Source organism: Trachypithecus francoisi, unplaced genomic scaffold (genome assembly GCF_009764315.1).
Source record: "Trachypithecus francoisi isolate TF-2019V2 unplaced genomic scaffold, Tfra_2.0 Lachesis_group20, whole genome shotgun sequence".
Classification (NCBI taxonomy): domain Eukaryota; kingdom Metazoa; phylum Chordata; class Mammalia; order Primates; family Cercopithecidae; genus Trachypithecus; species Trachypithecus francoisi.
In genome coordinates this window covers 3,663,811-3,688,364 of record NW_022681466.1, presented here as the reverse complement: position 1 = coordinate 3,688,364, position 24,554 = coordinate 3,663,811, and the positions used below count along the sequence as shown (strand labels likewise).

At 45.9% G+C, this 24,554-nt stretch overlaps 1 long non-coding RNA gene across 1 annotated transcript; it reads left to right on the top strand.

Moving 5' to 3' along the window:
- Positions 1-18,037: 18,037 nt before the first annotated feature.
- LOC117066465 lies at positions 18,038-20,955 on the top strand. Its single transcript, XR_004430347.1, has 3 exons — positions 18,038-18,185; positions 19,310-19,524; positions 20,799-20,955. It is a non-coding gene; the product is annotated as an uncharacterized LOC117066465 (long non-coding RNA).
- The last annotated feature ends 3,599 nt before the right edge of the window (positions 20,956-24,554 follow it).

Below are 24,554 nucleotides of genomic sequence, written 5' to 3'. Positions count from 1 at the left end.
CTTCTGCAGAATGGGGAGTGGATGGGGGATCTTCACTTCTCTGTTTCCTCAAAGACAACCTAAGTGGGTTCATGTGAGATAACCCCAGAAAGATCCCAGAAGGAGCATGTGGGGGAATCTGCTTTTTATGCATTGTTTAAGGGGTGGGAGAACAGCTCTGGCCTGGTCCAGGCCATTGCACACACTGTCCTTGTGGCCTGGACTCCTGGGAGCATTTCTGGCATTGTGGGGGAAGGTCTGAGTGTGCTATTTTCCAAACAGTGCTGCTTCCCTGTCCCAAGAGAAAAAAAAACTGGCAGAGGAGAGCCGTGCCCTCTCACCCCTCATCTCTGCATGGTGGTAACACTTCAGTGGGCTCTCTAATGAGCCTGCACCCCTCCCTAAAGCCATGGCTTGTTTGCTTCTCCCGGGAGCCTGGCACTGAGCCCTAGATGCTGTCATTGTCTTGGGGACAGACTCCCCTCTCCCCAGCGCCTTACGTGGCTCACACCACTAGGTTGGGCAACTTTGCCCCGAACCAGGCTCGCACTCTGGAGATCCTTGAGCGGTTCCTCCATCCCCGTGGCTGCTGAGAGCAGCGCAAATCGCCTCAGCTGGTGCTGTGTGCGCGTGTGCGCCTTTCCGTCTGGAAAGTTCTCAGGCTGGGCGAGGGGGGCCGATCTGCAGACACTTCATTCACAACTTGTTGTTGGTTGGTATTTCTCTTCCAAGGGAGGCAGAGGTGTGGTTGCAAAATAAATCTTAGGGTTTTTTTCTCCTCCCCAAAGAAATCATTGTGTTGTAATGCGGGGAGAGCCCGAGCCGATGACATTTTTATGGGGCTGCCTCTGGTGAAGACTGGAGTGTCTGCTTGGGCCATCCAGAGGATCCGTAGATCTCTTTCTCTCTCCTATCGCCATCCCCCGCCCCCTTTCTCTCACAGAAATACAACTTCAGTTCAATACTTGTCTAGAATTCTCAGTGGGGCTACCTAGGCTAAGAGGGGGCGGGGGCGGGGGAGATGACATCATATCCTCACCAGCGGATTGGCTGCTTGCAGGCTTCAGGAATGATATCATCTCTGCTTGTGCCTCCCCACCCCCCTTTACTTCCAGCCCTTTCCTGGCCGGGCAAGGTTCCCCTCCCCAGCACCCCACCCCAGGATACCCCGTTGCCTTGGAGACCACAGTTTTCCACCCCGTTGTCTGAAGGAATGGCAATTCATTATATGTGTGACGTGGGGGTGAAGGGTGCAGGGAGGGAGACCCGGGCTGGACGGTTGGGAAGGAAGGTCGTGGACAACAAAATAATGAACAAAAATATGTTTCACGCATGAGAAGCTGTCCGAGATGGTAGTGAGGGAGAGGTCATGGCAAACAGTGTTTATGGCATGGTAAAGTGAAGATTCAAAAAAAAAAAAAAACCTAAGGAGTGGCCAAGATAGTGTGGAAAACATCCACCCCCTCCCAAAGACAGCTCATTAGGAAGGTTTTGGAGGGAGACTCGCAGAAGGTCGGGGGCTGCTGTGTTATCTTTGGAGGAAAGGCCATCCCTTCTCTTCCCCTCCGCAGACATATCCAGTGAGACAACTCTCTCCCAGCAAGCTTTTCTCAGGGAGCAGGCAGTTTCTTGAAAAAAAGGAACCAGATGAGGATCCACCCACCTCCAGAAACAAAGACTGTGGCTGTCTCCAAGAATGAAGCACCAGTCTCTTAGTTGGTATCCCCAGGAGACCAAGGTGGGAGGGAAGCATTGCCCATTGAAGTTGTATGTGGTGTGTGTCTCTACCGGGGATGTTTCTATGATCTGTGGATGAACTGCATATGCCAGTCGTGTTCACTAGGGAATATTTCAATCCTGATTTCCCTGGGACAGGTTAAAGACAGCAGCTGACAAATTCCCCTGGGTCCTGTCCTACCTCCTCACACACCTTTCCCATGTTGTCTCTTTCCAGAGGCACTCAATCTTTGTGCTTGCACTGTTCATATGTGTCTATTTATCGTATTTCTCTAGGTGTGTTTAATGTTGATTTTCTTGTCCAGGGCATTCTTTAAATTCAGCAATTCAAGGTTTGAGGTTTAGAATATTGGCGGGGCCTCCTGGCAGGGATTCTGCTTTTTTGGATTCTTAATGATGTGTCAACCCCTAACTCTGTCTCTTCTTGGCCTCTTATAGGCTGCCTCTGAGGCTGTTACAGGTGATTCTGAAACTATAACTCTCTAGTTAGAAGGAAAATAAGTGCGTGGCAAAAAGAGACATTAAACAGGTACCCACACCTACCTGAGTGTTGAAGAATGTTGGGTAATAAGGGGAGAGTCGATAGATGCATTTTAGGAACAGATTGCTTTAAAATGTGTGTGCAGAGATTGGTGTATATTTTTTCCCTATGTCTACAACATACTAACGACTCAATAAAAGTTGGCTATTGTTATCTTCTTGTTTATTCTTACAGATTTTGTCAGCTAAAAGTGCAGTTTTAAATACCAGCTAAAATGGATGAAAACTCTATACACTATACACAGACATACATACACATACATGTGCGGGTCTGTGTGTACGTGCGTGTCTCTCTCTCTATATACATACATGTCTCTGTGTGTGGATCTCTGTGTGTGTGTCTATGTGATTGCATTTCCTTATTTCTGTTTCTGAACTTTCTCAAATGTTTTGCAGTGAGTAGGTATTACAAATATAATCAGGGAAAAGAAGTTATTTTAAAAAATCGGTCATTGGGCAGGATGTTCCAAAGGGCAGATGAATGTAACTTCCAAGATGAAGTAACCGGATGTCTGTCAACTCAGAAAACAAGGTATGCGTTTGTCCCCTGTGGGGTGGTGACGTGAACCTCTCTGGAGTCCTGTGGCTCCTCTTCTTTCTGCCCGTGGCCTAATTTCTTGGCTTTAGAGGGAACGCAGCTTCTCTGAGTGCCAGGAGTGGAGGTGATCTCAGGCAGCCTTCTAATCCACCCTCCTCCCATCTAAACTGAAAAGTGGATATTAATCCAAGATTTCCACAATCTGTCACCTTAGAATCCACATGCCCAAAACCAAAGTCATAATTTCTGAAACCGTCTCCTACCACCCCCTAAACTTCCCATGTTTGCCCCAAGAACCACTATTTTTATCCAAGCCAAAACATGTAAAGTCATTTTTGATTATTCTCTGTATGTCAGTCTCCAAGAGTCACCAAGAGCAGTTCATGTGTCCTTCCAAGTATGCTGTTGTAGTCATCCTTTCCACTGTCCCACTTTTCTAATTCAAGCCATTTCTTTCAAATTCCAGCTTAAATGCCTTCTCCTCCATGAAGACTTCCTTCATCACTCTGACTACCTTTACCGATGAACGGCTAACTGGAATACCAACAAAATAAACAGACTTTAGTCCTGCCATCCATTCTGGCCCATGCAGCCTGGCATTGTTTAGTGGATCACACCTGGCTTCCCACCCAGGCCACATGACTCTAGAGAGAAAGACTCAGTAAGGTCACATAGTAGGAGCTCAATATAATTTATTGGTTAAACAAGAGGAAAACCACGTCTTCTCTTGACAAGCCATGTTGGTATTTTACCTTCTTCCTTTTATAGATATATCCTCCCAAACACCTGACCTGAATGCCTACCACTTAACTTAAGCTAGCTTTTCTCTTTCCTAGTCTAATTTCTCACATGTTCTTGTCCTTTAAGATACTGATGAAATGCTACCTAACTTCCACCTTTAGAGTTTAATTATTCTCCCAGTAAGTAGTTCCATATTCTCTTAATTGATTTGAAAGACGGGACAGTCCAAGGTTTAAGGGTGTGGATTCTGGAGCCAGACCACCTAGATCTGGGGGGTCTAATATGGTAACCACTAGCCACATGCACCATGTAAATTTAAATACATTACAGTTAAATAAAATTTAAAAATCACTTCCTCAGTCACAGCAGTGACTTTTCAAGGACTTAATAGCCATGTGTGGCCAGTGGTGACCCCACTGGAAAGCACAGACGTGGGACATGTCTATCACTGCAGAAAGTCCTAATGCAGAGCACAGGCTAGATCCACTGTGTGTGCAACCTTAAGCAGAAATACTGTATTTGACTTTCTGGGCCAATTTCCTCATGATTCCTACCTTGTTGTGTTGTTCAAGCCTTAAATGAGTGAATACACATAAAATACTTGGAATATGTCTAGTGCATAACCACCACTCACTCATAGTTAGTTGTTACATTCTGCACCAAGCTTGTGTTCTAGCTATGAATTCATCTCTGTGACCCCATCATGGGTCTGTCTTGCATTTTTCGGTAACAGCATTCTCAGGGCCTTCTGCCAAGGGCCCTCTTTGATCTTCCTTAAAGGACAGCATTATCTGACGAGAGGTGTTCATGGGGTCCACCTTCCTACTCAGTGCCATACACATTTCTTTATAAAGACATCAGCCCGCCTTACAAGGAAGAAGGGCTCTGTGTGGGAGCTAGGGAGGGGCTGTGAGGTTGGCAGTGAGCCCCTGTGGCTTTCAGGATGGGCTCCTTGTCTTGGTCATCACCAGGCCAGGGAAGACTCTGTTTTCTCCCAGGGACCTGGGGCAGCAAGTAGAGAAGCTGGAATGATGTTTAATCAGCCTGGGCATTCCTCACTGGTGACCTAATGAGCCGGCATGACTAAATGACCATTAGACGGAATGTTTGTGTGAACTGCAATAGAAAAGTTCCTCTCAACTTCCTGAAAAGGAAGATAATATATCTAAATAGCTTCCTGTCTTTTTGCTGCCAAGCAGCAGCCACAGCAGCAAAATAGATTCTGCAGCAGGGAAATATTTAGCACGTTGGGTGTGCTCAGCCCGTCTCTGTTTGGAAGGGTGAACCCAGCAGGGGAGTGAGTGGGGCAGGAGACATTCCCAGATGCCGGTGATGTTTGGAGAGATGATTGACAATTTGTTTCTGGGGGGGAGATTAGGAAGACATGGGCCAGTTATAGAGGGTATTGAGGAGCACAGGACAGAGATGGGGTAACTTTTCAGGATCTTGTTGCTCACCTTGATGTGGTGAGCAACAGGTCAGGGCCTGGAGCAATCTTTGCTTTGGTTCTTAGAAACCTCGGTTCATGTTTTAGCAGGAAAGGGAAGGACAGACTGCTTCCTGCCTGCCAAATTGCTTCCAAGCCCCTATACTTGTCTCTTTGGAAGACCTTTCCACTGCTGTTAAAAATATGCTTAGGGGCTTTGCTTTGAATGGAAACTGCTACTTCATGCAGTCAAACCACAAAACAGAATCTGGAAAATCCCATCTTCCATTTGCCATGGCTCGAGTATGGGCACGGCAGAACGTTCTTAGAAGGTCACATTGTATGTCCCCTAAGCCCTAGTCCCCGAGGTGTTTGCAGTGCGGCAAAGGAGGTCGAGAGAGGGAGGAGGAAGCACGAGGTGTGCCTGTCTGTGCTGCCCTAGCTGGCAGTGTCCCTGAGGACCAGCTCTTGCAGACTTAGCCAGGTACCTGTGGGCTCAGCTTTGCTGGGACTGTCTCAGGTGTGGTCCCCTCTCTCCACACCTCTCCCCAGACCTCATTTATCCCTGTCTCAAACCACAGGCTACACCAAGCCCTATTAGCAGCTGTTCTTGGGATCCAGAACAGAGATTGACAAACTTTTTCTTAAAGGGCCAGAAAGCAAAAAATCCTAGGCTTTATAGGCCAAGAGGCAAAGTTAAGGCTAGTAGGGAGGTACTTATATAATCATTTTAAAATAAAAGAACGCTTTTTAGTTAGAGGGCCATGAAAAAGTGGGCAGTGGGCTGGCTTTGGCCTGTGGGCCGTAGTTTGCTGACCCGTGATACAGGTTGTAGACTGATGAACAATTTCTTTTCCATGAATGGGAAATACTCGTTGAGAAGTTACTATGTACTAGATGCTGTACTGAATGCTGGGACATAGATGAAAAACAAAGCAAGACAGAGTGGAACACAGGATGTGTCTTTTCCAATTGCTCGCTTTCTAACGGGATGGTAGATTTCTTATGAGGTTGCTTCAACCCTAGATGGTAGGTAAGTTCAGGGGCACACATGTTCAGAAGGAAGAGGTTGGAGAGGGGTGTGTGTGCGTGCAAGAGAGCGAGGAAGTGAGCAGGCAAGAGCTTGCCATATGTGGCTATTTCAACTTCAATGAAGTAAACTCAAATTAAAAATTCAGTGCTCAGTTGTATCAGCGACATTTCAAATGCTCAGTCGCCATGTGGGCTAGTGGCAGCCATATTGGAAAGAGAAGGGGAGAGAAAGAGAGAAAAAGAAATATGACAAGAGGGGAACATGGGATAACAAGAGAGGGGAAGATAGGATGATGAGAGAGGGGAAGATGGGATGACTGGAGAGGGGAAGATGGGATGACAGGAGGGGGAAGATGGGATGACAGGAGGGGGAAGATGGGATGACAGGAGGGGGAAGATGGGATGACAGGAGGGGGGAAGATGGGAGGGGGAAGATGGGATAACAGGAGAGGGGAAGATAGGATGACAGGAGGGGGAAGACGGGATGACTGGAGAGGGGAAGATGGGATGACAGGAGGGGGAAGATGGGATGACAGGAGGGGGAAGATGGGATGACAGGAGCGGGGAAGATGGGATGACAGGAGGGGGAAGATGGGATAACAGGAGAGGGGAAGATAGGATGACAGGAGGGGGAAGATGGGAAGACAGGAGGGGGAAGATGGGATGACAGGAGAGGGGAAGATGGGATGACAGGAGGGGGAAGATGCGATGACTGGAGGGGGAAGATGGGATGACAGGAGGGGGAAGATGGGATGACAGGAGAGGGGAAGATGAGATGACAGGGGGGGAAGATGGGATGACAGGAGGGGGAAGATGGGATGACAAGAGGGGGAAGATGGGATGACTGGAGAGGGGAAGATGGGCTAACAAGAGAGGGGAAGCAGGCTTTCTAGCTCAGAGCTCAGAAGAGTCCCTGTTCTTTAGGTCCCTCGAGATTGATCAGGAATCTTCTTGGCCAAGGCAAAGAAACCAGAAGGGCAAGGATTCCACACAGAAGGCATGACAGAGGCCAATATGCCAAGGTTGAAAGTGCATGGAACTCTGGGAGCAAAAAATGCCAGCCAAGAAAGAGCAGGAGATGAGACTGGAGAGTAGGCAGGAAGGCAGAGCGCCAGGTCTGCCTGTGTTTGTTATTCTCTGGTGGAAGGGGTCACTAGCGGACTCAGCTTCCATTGCCCCTGCCTCAAAACAACAGTGAGGTGCACTCTTGTGATTGTCTCTAACGTTACAGAAGAGGGGACTGAGGATCAATTTAAACGATGCCCAAGGGCACAGAAAAGAGAAGACAGGGCTGCAGTGAAATCAGGACCTTCGTTTGTGTTCCTTATACCATCCCATCCTCTGTCCCTCGTAAATGTCACCGAGCCACCCAGATGCTACTGCTGTGCCCTTGGTTGCTGTCGGCCCACAGAGGTTTTGACAGCAGCTGTGGCTCTCCAAGCCACAAGCTCTCTGTGGCTATTTCAATTTCGATTAATCAACATGAAATAACATTTAACACTCAGTTGCTCATTTGTGCAAACCATGTTTCAAGTGCCCAGTGGCCCTGTGTGGCTGGTGATCACCATATTGGACAGCACAGATATAGGACAGTTCAGATATAGGATAGTACAGATATAGGACAGTTCCCTCATCACAGCGAGTTCTGCTGGACAGCGCTGGTCTAGATTCACCAAACTTGGGAGCAGAAATCTCTGTTCTTTGCCGGGCTTCGGGAAGCTGTTAGACATGAAAAGAAGAAAAGAAAAGAAAGCTCAGCTCTTCTTCACAAACGGGCTGTCCCTCACAATGTGGGAATGTGTCACCACCCCTCAGTGCAGTGAGCGAGGGAGAGGAGGCACAAAATGGGGCTGAGGTGGGGACTTCGTGTTTTCCCCAATATTACTAAGCAACCGCGTCCTAAAATCTCCAAAGCCAGCCACAGAACTTTGTTTACCAGGAAGAAAACACTTGAAAAGGAGAATATTTGGCGGAAATGCACTTGGGATTAACAGGTCCCCCTCCCTTTCTTTTTCTTTTAATGCTGTTTTGTTTTTCTTCTGGGTTGTTCAAGGTACTGACCTAGCACTCAGCCCCTTTTGCCAAGAAACTCTTTCCCTGCCTAATTAGCCTGCGGTATTGTTCCTGGGTTCTGGGAAGGGAGGGGAGGGGAGGGTGGAGGGGAGGAGGGCAGGGCTGGGGAGGGCCAATGAGGAGCCTCAAAGAAGCTGGAGGGAGGGGGCGCTGGGGCTGGTCATTAGATACTGAGGTCTTGAAAATCCCTCTGTAATTAATTTTCTCCTGCATTCATTAGAGAAATGTTGGAACTGGTGGAAGAGGGAGGGATTTGTTGCCCCTGGGCTGCTTTTCAGGGAGACTTAAGGGAAGGATGGTAATCTGTTGGAGAGTTGGACTGAGGACGCCGTGGCCAGGGTTTGCAGGAGAATACCACTCAAAACAGGGGCTACAGGGAGGCACGGGGTTCATTTCAACTCGAGCTGGGTAATGGTACACAACTCTTCAGAAACCTGGAGTGTCTGTGGGTGTGAGTGTGTGAGAATGTGTGTGCTTATATGTGTGCGTGTGTATACACACACACCCCCCCCACCCACATACACACACAAATCACTGCTTCCCAAATATTCACCCATGGATTCTGGATATACAGATTTAGGACTCTCTCTCTCTCAAGAGCTGCTGTTCTCCTCTTCCTTGTCCCCAATCTTATAAATACAATCGCCTTAAACGTAGATTAGAGCGTTGCCTGCTCGCATTTCCTCAAGCAATTCCATTTTAGTCTGAACAGATGTGATCATTTTCCCCGTGCTTTTTCTCAATTATTAAGAATTCGTTGTGATTACTCTCTCACAATTGAGTTTCTAGCAATGTGGAAAAGAGAGTCCTGAGAAGATTCCAATAAATACTTCTAGAACCTGCCAGCCCACAGATGTCCTATCCTGAGTCCCCGTGTGTTAACCACGACATCTGGAGGCTGAAAGTCAGTACACATTGAGAATTCAATGCCGATTCCCTGGTCCTGTTGGCCACTTTTATGGAAATTAGAGTTGAGCCCCATGTTTTCTAGATTCTGGTCCTGTATGGATTTTATCAATGTGACCAGTGGCTTAGTAGGTTTTTTTAAGTGGTGGACCACATCCAACAAGCAGTAATATCATATCTTTAAGCTTGTCTCCAAGGCTAACACCTTCCATTTACTAATTCAATGAAGTTCTGTCCAAAGAGGGAGGCTCAGCCTATTTGATCCTGCTACTATTTTCTAAGTGGTCAAACCAGTGAATCAGAGGTATGGGTTTAAGCTCTGGGATCAAATGGTGTCCTCTTCACGGACTGTTAACTACAATTAATAGATCTCCGGTAGAAAGAGGTCATACAGGATGGATAGGCTTGTTAATGGAATAGAAGATGGCTAGTTCACCTGGGATCAGTACTTTGGCTCCAGCTCTCTTCTGCTATTGGCTGGGCCCAGGTAACTTGGGAGGCTAAGTCAGAAACAGCAACGCTGGGCCTCTAAACACAGAGGCACAGCTCCCAGACACTCCATCTGCAATCCCTGTTGCCTGGTGAACGCCCTGCTTCCCTAAGCCTTTTAGTTTGAGGGTGTCCTTGGTAGGACAAAGGCTCTGAGGACCACCTCCCCAGCTCTACTCACTGGCCATCACCAAGTCCTCCAGCAGTAGGAAGAATCTGACCCATTCCACTTGGGCCACATGGCTCTTATTTCCTTTGATGGAGGGATTAGAGGAGAGAGGACACAAAATAAATGAGAAGAATGTGGGGTGCATGCCCCTGGTAGGAAATGGGACTGGGAATGCAGGTGATAAGAACAAGATGGAATCTACAATCAGTGCCCCTGGGAAGCTGTCCGTGCCCTCTGTCTTCTCTGGCTCATCCCTACTGCATTCTTCCCAGCAGCTGTTTTAGCTCTTCTCCTCCTTCCTCAGGCCTCCACATCCACCCCCATCATTCACAGAAGATGACTTCACCTCCAGCTCACTGAAAGGACTGAGCCACTGGTCTATACTGACTCCAAGTGGCCTACAAGTCTGGCTATGCCATTGGAAAGACCTGGGTTTCAATCCACCTTCTGGCATTTTTATAGTGGTTTATGGGCAATTTAATTAACCTCTCTTGGGCTCAGTTTCCTCACATATAAAATGGAGCTGTTGTGAGGATTAAACAGTGCAGAGAACTTGCATGTAAACAAAAAGCAAGATTAACCATTCATTGTTACTACTACTAATGATTGTTGTTATAATACTGCTACTATAGCCACCACCACCTGTAGCATTCACTCCATCCAAGTGCAGCCTCACTTTCTTCCAGAATCCTATCTCTTGTCTAAGGCTGGCCTCTCCACTGGAGCAGAAACCATCTGTTCCCACCTTACTCCACATGGTTATCTCCAGCACCTTCACACCTCCTCTTCTTGCCAGTGTCTTCCTCTTGGTGTTCAAATATGTTCAGGTTTCACATTTAACTTCCCAAATGCTTCCTTGCCCCCCTCTTTTTTAAAAAATGATTCCCTCAAACCACAGTCTCATCTCTTTCCTTCCTTTCACTAACAGATTTATCCAAAGAATCATCTGTGCTTATTGACACCGCTTCCTTACCGCCCACTCCCTCTTCAACCCACTGAATTTGCCTCTGCCCCACTGCTCTGGTGCAATGGAACTTTCAAAGGTCTTTCTCATCGTCCTCTTCCAACCTACTCATTCCTGCAGGAGCGTCTGGCTCTGTTGATCTGGGCAGTCATCCCCAAACCTTCTTCTCCACAGGTGTCCATGAGCCTGTTTCTCCCTGAATCTTCTTTTCTTTTGCACAAGTCTCAGTATCATCTCAGTGTGCCCCCAGCGTCATCTTTTTGACCCTCTCCCTGGGTGGTCTCACACCCTCCCTCTTCAGCCATGATTGTTCCCAGGATTCTGCCATCTGCCAAATTCACGTCTCCAGCTCTGGCCTCTGCTGTGCTCCAGATTCTCATTGCCAGCTCCTTGCCCTCTTACACAAGAATATCCTGCTCAGCCTGTCCAGTCCCCGTATCTGATACTAAACTGTCAGTCATCTAGTGGGTCTGCTTATTTTTTTGTCCATCACTCATCCAGTAATCATTGGTCTTGTTGAACCAATGATTCAAATTTGTCCTTTGATCTAGTACTTTGCCTTCCCATGAGTTCTCTGCCTTTGGAAGTCCCTGCCTCCTGCTTGGATAGTTGATATGGCCTCTGAATGGCTGTCTTTGGTCCAGCCTCCTTTTGCCCCTGGTTTCTGTGTCCCATGGACAGCAGGGTGATCTAAACTGAGAGTGATCATGTAATTTTTCATCTAAATGAAAGTGCTTTTATGAGTGAATGGGGGTTCCATTGATAATTATGCCAGGGGATTATCCTGGGCAGACAGAGATGTGTGTTCACTGTGTTAAAAAGATGTTCTGATTATGTCATTTCCTGATCTGAGAATCTTATGTGCCCCTCCCCCATGATAACATGTAATCTTGCTCATGTTTGTAATTCCAGTGATTTGGGAAAGCCGAGGCAGGAGGATCATTTGAGGCCAGGAGTTTGAGACCAGCTTGGGCAATATAGTGAGACCTCTGTCTCTATAAAAATAAAAAAGCTTATCCTGGCATGTTGGTACATGCCTATGCTCAGGAGGCTGAGGCGGGAGGATGACTTGAGCCCAGGAGGTGGAGGCTGCAGTGAGCTATGGTTGCACCACTCCTGCCTGGGCAATGAGACTGAGTCAAAACAAAACAAAAAAGAAACCATGTCATCTCAGCACTGCATCTGTGGCTCTGTCATGATCTGGCCTCCTTCAGTTCTTTGAGGAGGGTGTGAGACCTCCCAGGGAGAGGGTCAAAAAGGTGACGCTGGGGGCACACTGAGATGATGTAAAAGAAGATTCAGGGAGAAACAGGCTCATGGACACGTGTGGAGAAGGTCTGGAGGTGACTGCCCGGATCAACAGAGCCAGACACTCCTGCAGGAATGAGTAGGTTGGAAGAGGATGATGAGCAAGACCTTTGAAAGTTCCATTGCACCAGAGCAGTGGGGCAGAGGCAAATTCAGTGGGTTGAAATTCAGAGGGTTGAACCTCACTCACTCTGGGCTCTCTCTGCACCTGACGGTCCTTAATGCTTCATCATTTCCTGAAATGCTTTGTCCCCTCCTGTCTTCAGCCTGTGCTCTCACGGTTCCCTCCCAGAAGCCCCGGCTGTATCTCCATCCTTGTCCTTCAAGGCTCAGCTCACATGCCACCTCCTCCCTGAAGCCTTTACTAATACTGGCTATTCAAATGAATTTTTTTACTCTTCTCTGTTGTGGCAGCACCTTTCACAACATACCCAATATTCTGAGTTATCTGTGTACACAAATGTTTTCCCTGAAGTCCCAGCGCTTGGGGGACAGGGCTGGGTAACATCCTTCTCTGCAACTCTGAGAGCTGTTAGCATGGTTTCTTACTTCAAGAATGAAGTGGGGATGGAATGTTCTAAGCATCTTCCCTGTGCTGGGTAATCACATGGCCCCTGTTCCAGCTTCACGGCCCTGCATGATAGAGATCATATATATGCTTCCCACTCCCACCCTGCTCCTTTCTTTTATTTATTTATTTGTTATTTTTTTGTTTTGTTTTGTTTTGTTTGAGGTGGAGTCTCACTCTGCGCCCAGGCTGGAGTGCAGTGGTGTGATCTCGGCTCACTGCAACCTCTGCCTCCCAGGTTCAAGAGATTCTCCTGCCTCAGCCTCCTGAGTAGCTGGGATTACAGACATCTGCCACAACGCCCAGCTAATTTATGTATTTTTAGTAGAGACGGGATTTCACCATGTTGGTCAGGCTGGTCTCGAACTCTTGACCTCAGGCAATCTGCCAACCTCAGCCTCCCAAAGTGTGGGGATTACAGACGTGAGCCACTGCACCCGGCCATCCTTTCTTCTTTCAAATAGAAGAAAGATAAGCCTGGAGAGATGAAGTAATCCACATAGTTGGGGAGTGACAGAAATGCTTTTCAAACTGAGTCTTGTCTTCTACAGAGAAAATGCCTACCATGTGGGACCACGAATGACTTCTAATCCTATGGCCTTCCCATCCACCGTGTTGCCTCTAATGATTGTTTATTGAACAAGATTTCATAAAAAGATGGCATGGGACAGTGAAATTCACAATGGGCTCTCAACGTACTCTTCCTCCAGCAAAACAATCCCCAAACATTTCTGTTCAGGGGAAATTAGAGTAAAATATCAATTGAGGTCAATATTGAGCAGAAAAGTAAGTTATCGAGCAGCTGCTAACAGAGTTTGTAGGTGGAGGTGAGGGTTGGGTATAAATATTTTCTGCCTTGGTTATGGTGTGAGAGAGGTTTCTTTTTAAGCAAAATGACCTATTGGAACGTTTAATTTTTAAAATGCAAAGTCTCCTTGTTCTTTTCTCTTTCCTCATCACTGTTTAACTAACAGGATGGCTGGGTCTCTAAGGAAAGTTGACCATCGCCAGTGCCTGCCTCTTGGGTGCAATAGAAAGTATGATAGTAAGATAAAACCAGTCAGGGGAATCAAACCCAAAAGCCAGAAGAGATCATTGGGAGGACCCTTGAATGAATGAATTTTCTTGCCACGTGAGCCATTTTCACTTGGTGGTTCTCAACTGTGCATTTGATGTGTTTGTAGGGAAAAGTGACAAGGAAGTAGAGGCCCTTGGAATGCCACTGTCATCCTATAACTCCCTCACTCACCATCTGATATATGGGCTGCTCTGAGATGTCATTTCTGCCTCCTGGACAAGGCCGCAGTGTCTAAAATGGTTTGAACGAGGGGACTTTACTGGAAACGTACAAAAAGAATTGGAGCAGGAAAGGAAAGGTGGAGAAGGCAGAAAGCTCCCTACCTATACCAGGTAATGACCTGTGCATGTATTAAGGTGAGTGATATAAGACTCCACGCTCAACAAGGGAACTTCCAAAGCTTTGTATCATACACATATACTTATTGTTTACATAAGTTTATGGTGCATCCTTGCTGTGAGGGTTCTATTTGTCTGTATAATACAAAACTTTCCCCACCAAAAAACCATCTTATGGACCCCTCGGAGCAATGCCTGGGATGCAGCACACTTACAGTTCATCCTTTATCTCTCTCCTTCTCCTCCTCTGGAACACAGTGGCCAGAAGGAAGATGGAGCCACAGACCCAGGAATCTGAAAATCTCATTGTTGGTATTGTGCTGAACCCCTGTCAGCTCCAGTGGGGATGGCACCAGGTTCAAGAGGCTGGAGACAAGACCCAGAGCCAGCAGATGAAACATGGGCTGGGGGCTTACATACAGGGGAGAGAGTCCAGTGGTGGCGGGCTGGGCAGGAGCTACTTGCAAAGAGCATGCAGTTTATGTAACATTTTCTCTTAGCACCCTTACCCTGACAGTCTCCACCTGGCAACATTTACTGAACTCCCAAACAAAGATCCTTGATCCCTGCATGGCCCATGTTCCGCAGGAAGGGCTGGGCATTCTGATGTTCCTCATAGAAAAAAAATGAATCTCTGCATTGGCTCCTCCCAGATTCCTTAGCTTGGAACTCTGAAAACATAGTCAGGTGCATCTGCCATACAACGTTGTTCTCAGGGTATGCTTACGTTATTGCTATCAAGTGCATTTACCATACAGTTGGTAGAGAGGGGAGATTTCGAATTAGCCACCAACTGTTCCAAGTCTCTGCAGCTCCTTTCAGTCATCACCTCCTATTACGCCAGATGGGATAAGGGCTGCAGTGGGTGGTGGCAAAAGAAGTACTTGGAGAGGGCGCTGATGCACAAGAAGAGGGAGGACCCATACAAAGAGGCAAATACAGATCAGCCTGGGAGTTGTGACCTGTTTGGTTTCCCACTGGGCCAGTTCACCCCTCCTGAGGCAACCTGGTGGTCTCGTGCTCTCGGGAGGTCACCATATTGATCATGTTGATGGTGAATTTAGTGCAGATGCCTGATCAGCCCAGAACTCCTGGACCCGAAGATCCTCTTATCTTAGGCACATGGGAATGAAATAATGTCTTTTGCACCAACTTGGATGGAGTTGGAGGCCATTATTCTATGTGAAGTAACTCAGGAATGGAAAATCAAATATTGTACGTTCTCATTTATAAGTGGGACTTAAGCTATGAGGATGCAAAGGCATGAGTGATATAATGGACTTTGGGGACTTGTGGTGGGGAGAAGGTTGGGGGGGTTAGGGATAAAATACTGCATATTGGGTACACTGTTTGGATGACAGGTGCACTGAAATCTCAGAAATCACCACTAAAGAACTTATCCATGTAAGCAAAAGCCATCTATACCCCCAAAACTATTGAAATAATAAAAACGAAAAAAAAAAAAAAAAAAAACCAAAGAGGTGAATAAACAAAGCCTGGGAGAAGTACCCTGGCTGATTGCTTCTCAATACATTTCAGACTGATTGACTCACTAGGAATGTGGGGAAAAGAACCTTACCCCACCCTTCTAGAAGTCTCCCCAACTATACTTGTTTGAGACTATACATAATTTGGGCCAGGAGAGATTCAAATCATCTAGACCAGGTGTCAGCAAACTAAGACCAAGGCTAAAACTGACTTGCTGCCTATATATATATAATATAATATAATATATATTATATATAGAAATATATAAATTTTATAAATATATACAATTATATACAATATATGTAAAATATAATATATATTTATAAAAACAAAATATTATATATATAAACATATATAATATAATATATAAAAATATATAAATTATATATATATAATTCTGTTAGAACACAGCCATGCCCATTGGCTGCCATATTATCTACGACTGGTTTTGCCATACAGCAATAGAGTTGAGAAGTTGCAACAAAGAGTATATGATCTGCAAAGCCTAAAATATCTGCTATCTGGCCCTTTCCAGGAAAACTGTAACCACTGAAAGTCCACTATTTCGATTCTGGGCAAGATGCTATGGCAGAAGCGGGACCATGATGAACTACTTAGAAAAATACATAAGGCCATGTGAGCTCTTAAACAAGTTTTTTGGTTATATAATTGTAAAGTAGAAAATAAAGAGCCACCCCTAATTCTATCACCCTCTAGTAAGAACTGTTAATATTTTGCTGTGTTTGCATTTAGCTGTTTCTATGCACATATAAAAATAAAAGTATATGTAGTTACATAATTAAAATCCCACTGTGTTTAGTTTTGTATCTTCTATATGTTTGTGTTTTACAGTTTTTGGTGGCCATTTTAAATGTCCTTGAAAATTCCTTGTTAACATGACTTTTAATAACTTTTTAATATATGTCACGACACCATTTGACTTCTAGGTAATTTTTGGTTATTCCTAATTCAAAATATTGTTTGCTATATCAAACAGCCTGAACAGAAATTTTTGTCTGATTCTTTGATCATTTCCTTGAGATAGATTCCCAGAAGTGGAATTACTGGGTTAAAGGGTAAGGACAATTTTCAGGGTCTTGATAACATATTGCCAAATTGCTTTCCAGAAAGATTGTACCAATTTATGTTCCCACCAGCAATGTACGAAATTGCCACCTTACCCTACTCTCACCAGCACTGTGCACTATCATTTTAAAAAGTTACCAAATTGATAGGCAAAAATTGCATTTTGTTGTTTTGATTTGAATTTCTTTGATTACTGGTGAGGTTAAACATTTTTTTCATATGTTAAACACTTCTTCATATGTTTATGGCCAAAGGGAATCTTAATAATGGTCTTCAAGTGTGCAAAGGGGTTATTTAGTAGATTGGGACCAGCTGTTCTCAAAAAGAAACTGGAAACATTTAAACTTCAGCAAGAAAGCAATAGGCCAAAGGTTCTTCAGTGAAAGATGGTCCTAAGAGTGGTCAAACTCTACTGAAACTTATGATACAGCTCAGCATCTCTTTACTCAAGGTGCAAGGAGAACCAAGAAAAATAGTTGTAAATAGCTGGGTGCTTATAAGTGCTAGAGATACTGCTCACATGTACATATGTTTGCATTTAAATGCTCACAAAAGCCCTGTGAGAAACATGGGACTTAGGCATAATTTATTATTGATTATCCAAAGTAGGATTGGAATCTTCACCGTAAATTCCTGGATTCATAACCATTCTGCTATACGGCCTCTGAGAGAACAGAAAATGAACTTTTCTGGCTCAAAGGTTTTGCAAATTCTTCATAAAATGAAGGAAATGTGAATTTACCTCCCAACCCCTCAGCATGACATCTCTCCAGCACAAATCACAGCCTAGTTGTTTGCTGTATAAACCTTTTATTGGCTGCCCTTTCCTTAGGACCAGAGCAAAACCTTCGACTTGACCTGTACCATCAGCCTGGACTCTGCTGATTCCTGCCCTCACCTCTAGTTGCTTCTCTTCAGCCCACCTACTGGACTAGATCCCTGTCTATCTCAGGACATCTTGCAAAAGCTGTTCCCTTTGCAGAAACTGTCTCCTTACCACCAGTCTCTAACCACCACATGTGTACATGCATGCATACACACACAACAACATACATGGTTCTCTTGATATGTCTTGTATTTCTCCTTCAAAGAAATAATGTGTGATTATTTGATGAATGCGTGTCTCTCCCACTGGGACCATCAGTTTAGAAATGATGTGGATAATGCTCACCAAGTTTTTTGCAGAGCTTAGCAGAATGGGATAGAAGAGGTATGGAACAAATATTTATTGACTAAATGGACGAATGAGTGAGTGAATGAATATAAGCTCCCTGCTGCTATACCTGGGCTGTGCATGTTCTCAGCATCACATCCAACCTGGTCCTGGTTTTTCCCTCTGCCTATCCTATCCCTCTTTTTACCCCTAACCAAACAGCTTTCCTAACCTCTTCAGCCCATCCAATTGTCAGCTCGTTTGGAAGTTCGTGGAGGGTAGGAACAGCCTCTCATTTCTTCAGTGGCTGTCTCAGCATCTAGCAAGGGACCATGGACTTAGTCAGTACCCAGCATTAATACTGAGTGAATTCATCTGGACAACTGGTGGCTATCAACCTGCCTCCTTCTTTTCGCAGACCCACGCAGGAGACCTCACCAGGTGCACATATTTCCTGCTGCTGAATGGCTTAGACTGGGATTTGCAAGGAATCATGAAGTTCAAGACCTTTGCCTTTCTTTTAGAAGAAGGCACCAGCTGGTTCTCCCATGTTGAAGGTCTTCTCCAGAGATGTGAGTTCATTCCAGGACCCAGCCCAGCATTTAAACATTGCTCTGATCCTTTGTTCAGGGCAAGATAATCAGATGGTCAGTGCAGAGGACTCCCCATGATACCAATTCTGGCAGTGGTGGGCAGGGTTTGCTTTTGTGATCAGACACAAGGTGAACCTGGGCAGGGATTTTTGGTTGTTTTTATTTAAGGATATCCCAGACCCTTTGAGCAGTGTCTGGCACATAGCAGGTACTCAAAATTGGATGGACGAATCTATATATTCCTGGGCCACAGGGGCATGCAGAAGGAGTGAAAACACAAGAAGGAAGACAAGGAAGACATTGTTTTGGCTGCTGACATTTCCTGAAAGAGCTGAGGAGTCCCCTTCATTTCAGGCATGGGACCCAGATGGCTGAGTGATGGGTGGACAGCCCTTTTTCTCCAGCTCTGTATGCCTCATTCCCAGCCCTCTATCCTGAGCTCCAGGGAAGGCCCTCATGCGATTTAGCATCAGAGCTCTAATTAGATGACTTTCTTACTCTGGGCACATGTCTGGACCTTCTGAGCCACTGGTGGAGTAATAGAGGAAGAAACCCCAGCCCCTCTGGTGTGTGGTGGTCTGGGCCCCTTCAACTTGGCCACTTCCATATCCCAACCCCAAGCACACCTGATCACCATATCCCTGGTACTCCCTGCACCTGGATCAGCGCATACATTTGGGCATCTGCATAGCGCCATATTGTTTTCCATTTATAACATATCTATTTTCTTATCCATCTACGCACCCATTAATCACTCACTCATCACAAGGTCTCTGAGACTATACTACATTTCAATTACGTTTCTAGGGATGAAGGGTGATACAAACCTGAATGAGACACCTCTGTAGCATTTGGGGCTTCTCTGTACCCATCCTCATTCACTGTCCATGTCAGGGAAGCAGGGAGGGTGGTGTGGAGCAGGGACTAGGGCCAGACAGCTCTGGGTTGGAATACGGGTCTGCAACCTGCTCTGTGACTCTGCAGCTTTGAGAGGTTAAAGGACATTGAAACATAGAGTTGATAATAGTGCCTATGTCATGAGGTTGTAGAGAAACACAGAGAAAGCCATCAGTTAAGTTAATGGTTGGTATTTTTATTTACAGACCTTAAGGTGTGGGGAGATTACAACATGCTCAAGGTCTCATAGCTAGAAGATGTCAGAGTGATAAACCATGTCACGTGACTCGAAGCCCAACGAGGCCTCTAGAAGATTGTTTGATCTTCTGAAGGAAGCACAAATCACCATTCCAACATGAAAGATGGAGAAACTTAAGTCCAGAGAGATTTAAAGGACTTGTCAAAGGCAATGAAACAAGTGGTATGTGAGCTTAGGTCTCCTGGCTTCCAGTCCAATGTTCTTCAAATATGATTTTCAGCCACTGGGAAGGCCAAATGGTACATGAGAGTAAGTCACTTAGGATAAAATAAAAGTCTGTGCTAAAAATAGCCTTCCACCTTGCAAATGAATGGGGTGTCCCTGAAGGAAAGATAGACTGCTGCAGAACGCCATAAAGTTAGCTTTCTGAGATCCTTTGTCTACCCAGTGTCTACCCAGCTAGTACACAGTGTGCAGCCACTCTGCCTGGGAAGTTCTGGGAAGAGTTTCAACCAGCACACTCACTCCTGCTGGTTGTGACCAGCAGGACAATTGCTGAGCCATATTCTGAGCATCTGCATGCGGAAATGGGATCTTACAGAAATCCAGGGCATAAAGAAGACAGGGATATTAGACCTTGCCTGCTTTAACATACTCACTTTACAGATGAGGAAACTGAGGCCCAGGGAGGATAAATGACTTGCTCAAGGTTAGCCAGTTGGTCAATGGCAAAGATTAAACCAGAATCCAGGTCTCCTCTCTCCAGCCAGAGTCTTCAAGTAAAGTCCCTAGGAGGTCAAGCCACCTGTTGCTGCTGCTGCCAGTCTAAGGACAGATGTGGCCACTTTCTCCAAAGTATCTCAGAAAGCTAACTTTACGGCGTTCTACAGAAGTCCTAGCTTTTCTTCAGGGGAACCCTACTCATTTGCAAGATGGAAGGCTATTTTTAGCACGGACTTTTATTTTCTCCTAAGTGACTTACTCTCTCATGTACCATTTGGCCTTCACAGCAACTGAAAAGACAGTTCCTAGGAAAATCTAGAACATTTATGTTTATGTGTGTTGCAGTTCTCCTTAGTGAGTAGAAGGGCAGAGGCCCATAGTGGGTGGTATTTAGACTGGGAGGAGGGAGATGCTGGAGTCAGCCAGGGAGTGAGGACTAGGTATGTTCCTTTCAAGTGGGATTTGTTCAATTGCAAATGAGAAAAAAGCTAAACTTAAGCTAGACTTAAAAAAAGAAATCCATTGACTCATTTAAGAACTACCACAACTCCTTCAGGCACAGCTTGATCTAGAGATTTAAATCATGTTAAATCATTTAAACTACTTTATTTCCCTCCATCTGTGGTGGAGACCTTTGGGGTTCATTCTTGAGTAGTTCTTACCTTCTGGGCCACATTGGACAGCCATATTTCCCTGTCCCTTTGAGTTTAGGCAAGTCACATGACAACTTCTAGCCGATAAAATTAGTGTATTATGTCTATTTCCCACTTCAGGAACTCTGAAAGTCACATGTTGAGACGGCCTCATTACAGATGGAGAGTGCCTGAACTCCCAAGTTAAGGAACAGCAGAAGAGAGTTGCCCTGGAAAATCATCTGACCCACATTGGACTTTATGTGAGGGGGAAATAAACCTTTATTACGTTAAGCTACACAGTAATAATAACAATAATTGTGTTTATTTGTTACCTCAGCTTAGCATGGCCTTCCTACCTGACACAACATCTTTGAGTTTTGCTCTTTGCATTGGTTTGATTCTCAGGCAGGTTCTCCCTCCAGGCTCCTGGGCTCACACCCCCATGTCCAGCAGAATGAGCCACCTCTCTAGATTCATGAACCAATCCCTGCAGCCTGAGGGATGTGCTGACTGGCCAGGCATGGGTTAGGTGCCTTCCAGGGCAAGATTGATACTGGGTTTTCCAGAGAAAAATAGGGACACTGGTATCAGAAGAAAGGTGAGCATCAAGACCAAGATGTCCACACAGGTCTGGTGAGTCCCCACCTCAGTGATAGTCCCCCTGCACCACCATGGATGAAGGTTGGCCTTGCAGCTAAAACCCAGGCTCTGGAAGCCCGTGCTCTCACCCTGGTTCTCAATCACTTACTATAGGTACCATCTTGAGCATGTAGGTGAAACTCTTTCAGATTCAGTCTTCTCACCTGCAAATAGTAATAATTATGGCACTTAATTGCAATGACCTGAGCAAGGCTAGCTGGCTCTTGAGGGCAGCAGTTGAGCAGGAAGGGGAACCCTACGTGGATTCCTGTGAACTCCAGGAATAAAAGCCTAGGACACACAAGGCACCTCTGATGATCACCACTACTACCCTTCTTGAACAGGAAAATATTCTCAAAACAGATCTTCCTTTTGTAAACCTTTGAGCCCAGGGGAGCACAGAAGTTTGCAGGTTTTCAGCTTGTGCTTCTCTTCTCCAAGGCTGTCTCTTACACTTAAGGTAACTGCAAAGCAAGATAAGGTTCTAAAGTGAGCACTCTTTGCGGGGTATTATTTACGGGCGGCAAATGGGACAGAGACTATTTCCCCTTCCAGGGGACTCACGGTCTCTGGTATAAAAATGTAGGACTGGGGTGGTGAGAGTTCAGAGGGTGGAAATGGTGATTGGCTTCTGAATTTGCAGGCACAGCCAGATGGTTCTGATGTCGACATTACCCTTCCCAGGCTCACTGCCATCACTTGTGGGGAAACGCCAACTGGTGTGCATTTTGAGTGTGTCTTTGCAAACATCCTGCAATCACATAAATAACTGGGCTTCATCTGCCCTTCGCCTTCCCATTTTGTACCCACATTTCCCATAGCATTCCACTTCTCCACATTGTCTCGCTGCGGAATTAAAATGCTCCTTTCCAGAGCAGCAATTAGAGAGATTATTTGACCGGACCAAGACTAGGGACTGGTACTTCTTCCAAAAAGACTGGGTGTTTATTATGTACCAGGCACAGGGCTTAGAACTTTGAATGTTTTATCTGATTTAATTCTTGCAAAATTTCAGTGAGGTGAATATCAGTTTCGTCTCCATCTTCTGCAGGCAAGGAAGCGGAGACAAAGAGAATTTATAGACGGGAGCCTGAAGCTAGCAAAGAGTGGAGACAGGGCTTCAGTTCAGGTGACTGGAGTCCAGAGCCCCTGTGTGTAGTCCCAAAGCTCTGTCTCCCACATCCATTCAGAGTGGCTTGGTTACTCTGTCGTGCAAAGGACAAGGCAGAATTTGGGAATCCTCTGAAACTCCCAAATTCTGGTGCTCCTGTAATCATCTCCCATGAACCCATCCCTCACATTTTGTGGTGAGGAGAATGTGAACTTTGACTTCCCAGACCCGGATAAGAAATCCCCTAGGTTTTTTGTTTTGTTTTGTTTTGTTTTTTTGAGTAATTATGGGACCTGCACAGGTCCTCTGATCTTCCTTATCTTGACTTCTCCTTGGAAACCAGGTGATATGGTTTGGATCTGTGTCCCTGCCCAAATCACATGTCAAATTGTAATCCCCAGTGTTGGAGGTGGGGCCTGGTGGGAGGTAATCGGATCGTGGGGGTGGAGTTCTCATGAATGGTTTAGCACCATCCCCGTGGTGCTGTTCTTATGATATTGAGTGAGTTTTTGTACGATCTGGTTGTTTAAAAGTGTGTAGCACCTCCCTCCTTGCTCTCTCTTCCTCCTGCTCTGGCCGTATCAAATGTTTGCTCCCCCTTTGCTTTCCACCATGATCATAGGTTTCCTGAGGCCACCCCTGAAGCCAAGCAGATGCCAGCATGATACTTCCTGCACTGCCTGTCGAATCGTAAGCCAATTAAACCTCTTTATAAATTACCCAGTATCAGTTATTTTCTTATAGCAATGTGAGAACAGACTAATACAACAGACATGGCCATCCCTGATAGGGATCTGGCGAGGCTTAAGTGACAGCGTGTGCATGGGTTGCTCAGAGCCCAGCCCACAACTTTCCCCTCCTTCCTCTACCTTTGGACTGAGTGGCAGTGGCAGGGCTGAACACACTCTAGACATCATTGAATCAGTCTCTAGACCTGAACTCCCTGGGGCATTGCCACCTAGATCTCGTTTCTCTCCCTCTTCCTCCGTTATTTCTTTTCTCTTTGTCATTATTATCATCATGGTTGAGTGACCTCTTTGGACACCCTTCCTGACGCTGCCAGTATTTGCCAGGGGTTAGGAGGACCTAGATGAGCTGCAGCCCCCCGCCCCCCGCCCCCTGCAGGTGTGCTGGGCAGCACACCACCTAATTTCTCTACCTTCCAATCACGGTGTTTCTCAGCTCTCCTAGAACAGCATTGCTTAAACTTTCATGTTCATAAAATCCCCTGGAAACCATGTAAAAATGCAGATTCCAATCCTGGCTCTGGGGTGGGGCTTGAGAGACTCCACCTCTAATAAGTTTCCAGGTGATGCCAATAGTCCTGGTCCACAGAGTGCACATTGAGTAGCAATGCCCTGGAATATTCTCTCCATTGCTACCTGACACATCTCTCAGGAAAGAGATTCTACAGCTGCTCCACAGTAGTCATTGTATCTAGAGACTCTTTTGGTCCAATAGACCACTTTAAAAGGGAAATACAGGCTAGGTGTGGTGGCTCACACCTGTAATCCCAGCACTTTGGGAGGCTGAGGCTGGTGTATCACCTGAAAGTCAGGAGTTCGAGACCAGCCTGGCCAACATGGTGAAACCCTGTCTCTACTAAAAATATAAAAAATTAGTAGGGCGTGGTGGCAGGTGCCTGTAATCTCAGCTACTCGGGAGGCTGAGGCAGGACAATCACTTGAACCCAAGAGGCAGAGGTTGCAGTGAGCCGGGATTGTGCCATTGCACTCCAGCCTGGACAACAGGAGTAAAACTTCGTCTCAAACAATAAACAAATAAAAACAGGCTGGATGCGGTGGCCATGCCTGTAATCCCGACACATTGGGAGGCCGAGGCAGGTGGATCACCTGACATCAGGAGTTCGAGACCAGCTTGGCTAACATGGTGAAACCCTGTTTCTACTAAAAATACAAAAAACAAACAAACAAACAAAAAAAACAGGCATGGTGGCCCATGCCTGTAATCCCCTACATGGGAGGCTGAGGCAGGAGAATTGCTTGAACCCAGGAGGCAGAGGTTACAGTGAGCCGAGATGGTGCCAGTGCACTCCAGCTTGGGCAACAAGAGTGAAACTCCGTCTCTAAATAAATGAATAAAACTAAAAGGGAAATGTAAACATGCTTGGGGTGCAGACTTCG